This window comes from Pimephales promelas, unplaced genomic scaffold, assembly GCF_988280905.1.
Source record: "Pimephales promelas unplaced genomic scaffold, fPimPro1.hap1.1 HAP1_SCAFFOLD_107, whole genome shotgun sequence".
NCBI lineage: Eukaryota > Metazoa > Chordata > Actinopteri > Cypriniformes > Leuciscidae > Pimephales > Pimephales promelas.
In genome coordinates, this window is record NW_028297334.1 from 22,501 (window position 1) to 27,500 (window position 5,000).

Consider the following 5,000-nt stretch of genomic DNA (forward strand, 5'->3'; position numbering starts at 1 on the left):
TTTTCGAGTTACAGCCGGTCAAAGTTGAAACTTTAAAGGGCCATATCTCCGGAACCAAGCCGAGTTGGGGCCCCATACACCCGGCGTGGGGGGCCCTCCTAGAGGCCCCCAATACCCCCGAGTGTGGAGCCCCAACTCGGCTCACTTTTCGAGTTACAGCCGGTCAAAGTTGAAACTTTAAAGGGCCATATCTCCGGAACCAAGCCGAGTTGGGGCCCCATACACCCGGCGTGGGGGGCCCTCCCAGAGGCCCCCAATACCCCCGAGTGTGGAGCCCCAACTCGGCTTACTTTTCGAGTTACACCCGGTCAAAGCTGGACAGGAAGTGGCCGTATCTCGGGACCGGAAGGTCCCCGTGGCTCGGGACGGCGGGAGGAGCAAGGTCCCCGAGAGCGGGCCCCGCACCCGCCGCCGCGAGCCGCTGGGACCTCCCGGTCCCGAGATGGGCCCCGTTACGCGCGGGCGACTTTCGGAGAAAACGGCCCGTATCTCGGAGAGGGGAGGTCCCAGCGGCTCGCCCTTTCGGGTGTCGGGGGCTCCCCACGGGCCCTCTCGGACCCCGCCTGCCCCGGGCCCCTGGGACCTTTCCTTCCCGGGCGCCCCCCCGACACGTCGGGCCCCTTTTCTCCGGGACCCGGGGGCCCCGGAGCTCGGGGGCGGGCTCTTTGCGAGGGGCCCGCCGGGACGCCACACTTGACCCGAGTCCGGTGTCTCTGGGCCGCCGGGTCCCCGAGCTACGGGCGTTCGAATTCGGGGCCCGAAAATCCCTCAAAGTCCGAAAACGTGCAGTGGGCGGGGACTTCCGGGGCCCCGGAGGCTCTGACGGCACACCCAGGGAGGTGCACCGTCCTCGGGCACGGCCAGGTGGCCCCCCCGGGGTCCTGGAAGTCCCCCCGCCCCCCGGAGACACCCACACCCACACCCACCCACCCACCGGACGGGAAGATTCCGTTTTTCGCCGATATCTCGAAAACGGCCGGGCGAAAAAATTTCAAACTCGGGTCTTCCGTAGGCCTCGGGGGGCCCTATCCAAAGAGGCCACCCGCGTCCCCGGGGGCCTCGGGGTCAGGGAGTTAGGCCCGGTCAAAGGCGCGGCGTTTTTGGCTTATATCTCGCGAACCCCCGGGCCAATCTTCCCCAAACTCGAATCGACCGTAGTGCCGGACGGGGCCTTTCGAAAGAGCCCACCCACGAGGTCCAACTCGCCCGGGTCCCCGAGTTATAGCCGTTCAAAGTCGGGGGTCCCGGCGAACGGCGATCCGGTAGGGGGCGTCCCCGGGGCCCGCCGCCGCCCTGGTTCGAGCGAGGGCCCCCGTGGGACCTCGCCACCCAAATTTGAGCTCTCTGGGCCTTCGCGTCGCGGAGATACGGGCGATTTTCTCCCGGGATCGTGACGTCATCGGCGGGCGCCACTTTCAGAGCGCGGCCGAGGGTTTTCGGCCGATATCTCCGCGAATACTCGACCAAAAACGACGAAACGCATATGGACGCGTTCAGCTCGGCGAGACGGTTCGAATGAGCCCGGCCTCGGCCGGGCACGTCGAGTTTTCGGCGAGATATTTGCGTTTTTCCGCTTCCGGGGCGCTTTGGGGGCCCGTATCTCGGGCCCCCGGGGGCCCACGGGGCTGGGGGCGGTCTCATTCGAAAGGTCTCGTCCCGTTCTCCAGCCGACAAAAATTTGGCGTCGATCGGAGCCGCCTTCGGAGAGCTACGGTCGTTTGAAGCCCCGTGCGGTGGGGTTACCGTCCTTCAAACAGCCGCCGCTCGCAGGGGGAGTCCCGGGGAGGCATGGTTGCCTGTATGACTTGGGCTTAGAGCACCCAGCCCCGCGCTCCTGGAGGAACCTCCGGTGCACAGGGTCTGCTGCAACCAGCCACGTGGGTTCTGAGGGGTAGGGGAGCGTGCGCTCTCCTCCCCGGGCGGGCGGCCGGGCCCTGGGGGCTCGCGCCTCCACGGAGGGACCTCGCTCCCGGGGCTTCGTCCCCGGGGCTCGGGGACTCCGTGGCGGCTCGGCCCCCGGGGTTCGACCCCGCTCGCTCGCTCCAAAACCCAAGTCCAAAACGTGGGGTTGCACGGGAGCTCCGGGCGCGACGGGTCTCCACGCACGGCCCCGGGGAGGGAGCTCCGACCCGGGCCGGAGGCAGATTCGCCCCCCGCCCCCCGGCTGTCCGCCCGGAGCCGAGACGGTCCTAAAACGGGCCTTGGGGGTGATGTAGAAGGGTAACGCTCACACAACCAGGACTCACACAAACCGATCTGCATCCCAGGCAGGGTGCGGGTCTCCTGGGCACGAATAAAGCCCGATGCCCCGTGGGTGATGTTGGCCCTGGCCACTCAAGGCACTCACCCAAGCCAGAGAGGGTGCACTCTGGCTGGGGAAGCAGATTCAATCTCTGCTGTGGTGGAGCTCTGGAAAAACGCCAAACCTCCAGGAAAAGACGGCCCGGTTTCTCTGAAAAGTGCATCCCAGGCAGGGTGCGGGTCTCATGGGCACGAATAAAGCCCGATGCCCGTGGGTGATGTTGGCCCTGGCCACTCAAGGCACTCACCCAAGCCAGAGAGGGTGCACTCTGGCTGGGGAAGCAGATTCAATCTCTGCTGTGGTGGAGCTCTGGAAAAAACGCGAAACCTCCAGGAAAAGACGGCCCGATTTCTCTGAAAAGTGCATCCCAGGCAGGGTGCGGGTCTCCTGGGCACGAATAAAGCCCGATGCCCCGTGGGTGATGTTGGCCCTGGCCACTCAAGGCACTCACCCAAGCCAGAGAGGGTGCACTCTGGCTGGGGAAGCAGATTCAATCTCTGCTGTGGTGGAGCTCTGGAAAAACGCGAAACCTCCAGGAAAAGACGGCCCGGTTTCTCTGAAAAGTGCATCCCAGGCAGGGTGCGGGTCTCATGGGCACGAATAAAGCCCGATGCCCGTGGGTGATGTTGGCCCTGGCCACTCAAGGCACTCACCCAAGCCAGAGAGGGTGCACTCTGGCTGGGGAAACAGATTCAATCTCTGCTGTGGTGGAGCTCTGAAAAAAAAAAAACGCGAAACCTCCAGGAAAAGACGGCCCGGTTTCTCTGAAAAGTGCATCCCAGGCAGGGTGCGGGTCTCATGGGCACGAATAAAGCCCGATGCCCGTGGGTGATGTTGGCCCTGGCCACTCAAGGCACTCACCCAAGCCAGAGAGGGTGCACTCTGGCTGGGGAAGCAGATTCAATCTCTGCTGTGGTGGAGCTCTGAAAAAAAAAAAAAACGCGAAACCTCCAGGAAAAGACGGCCCGATTTCTCTGAAAAGTGCATCCCAGGCAGGGTGCGGGGTCTCCTGGGCACGAATAAAGCCCGATGCCCACCTTGAAACGGAGCCTGGGCTCGACTCTGAAGTCCAGATCTCGAAAAACGACAGAGTCCAAAAAGGTGCGGTGGCTCCAAACCTCCATGCCCTCAGACCTCCCTGGCCAGCCCAGGGAGGGTGGCCCGTCCTGGGCCAGACTCAGATTTCCCCCGCCACCCCTGGAGCTCCGCCTGGAGCGAAGACGGTCCTAAAACGGACCATGGGGCTCTTGTAGAGGATGAGGGAGGGAGAGAGGGGCCTTCAGAGAGCCCCTTGGCCGGCTTGACTCTGGAGTCGAATTTGGAAAAATAGACAAAGTCCATAAACGTGCTGTTGGTTCGGACCTCCAGGGCACTCAAGGCACTCACCCAAGCCAGAGAGGGTGCACTCTGGCTGGGGAAGAGGATTCAATCTCTGCTGTGGTGGAGCTCTGAAAAACACGAGAACCTCCAGGAAAAGGCGGCCCGGTTTCTCTGAAAAGTGCATCCCAGGCAGGGTGCGGGTCTCCTGGGCAAGAACGAAGCCCAATGCCCACCTTGAAACGGAGCCTGGGCTCGACTCTGAAGCCCAGATCTCGAAAAACGACAGAGTACAAAAAATGTGCGGTGGCTCCAAACCTCCATGCCCTCAGACCTCCCTGGCCAGCCCAGGGAGGGTGGCCCGTCCTGGGCCAGATTCAGATTCGCCCGCCACCCCTGGAGCTCCGCCTGGAGCGAAGACGGTCCTAAAACGGGCCTTCGGGGATGTATGAGAGAGGGGAAGCGTGGTGGTGGCAAACACAGAGGACCCCCTACCAGCGATCAGACCGTCGTGAGTCCCACTCAGAGTCACTCTGGGTGGGCATGTAAAAATCCAGATTACGCCGCGCTGGAGCTCTGGAAGTTACGAGACCTCCAGGAAAAGACAGGCTGGTTTTCTGAAAAGTGCACCCCAGGCAGGGTGCATCTTTTCCTGGGCACGAGCCCAGCGCACATGGTGTGGTGGTCCGGCTCTGGTGCCAAAGTTTGGGGGAAAAAATAGACAGAGTCCAATAACGTGGTGTGGTTCCAAAGCTCCATGCCCTCAGACCTCCCTGGCCAGCCCAGGGAGGGTGGCCCGTCCTGGGCCAGATTCAGATTTGCCCGCCACCCCTGGAGCTCCGCCTGGAGCGAAGACGGTCCTAAAACGGGCCTTCGGGGATGTATGAGAGAGGGGGAAGCGTGGTGGTGGCAAACACAGAGGACCCCTACCAGCGATCAGACCGTCGTGAGTCCCACTCAGACTCACTCTGGGTGGGCATATAAAATCCAGACTACGCCCCGTCGGAGCTCTGGAAGTACGAGACCTCCAGGAAAAGACAGGCTGGTTTTCTGAAAAGTGCACCCCAGGCAGGGTGCATCTTTCCTGGGCACGAGCCCGGCGCACGTGGCGGGGTCCGGCTCTGGTGCCAAAAAAATTGAGAAAAATCGACTAAGTCCAATGGCGTGACGTGGGTTCAAAGCTCCATGGTCTCAGACCTCCCTGGCCAGCCCAGGGAGGGTGGCCCGTCCTGGGCCAGAGTCAGATTCGCCCGACACCCCCTGGAGCTCGACCTGGAGGGAAGACGGTCCTAAAACGGGCCTTCGGGGCTGTATGGAAGAGGGCAAGTGTGGTGGTGCAAAACACAGAGCACCCCCTACCATTGATCAGACCGTCGTGAGT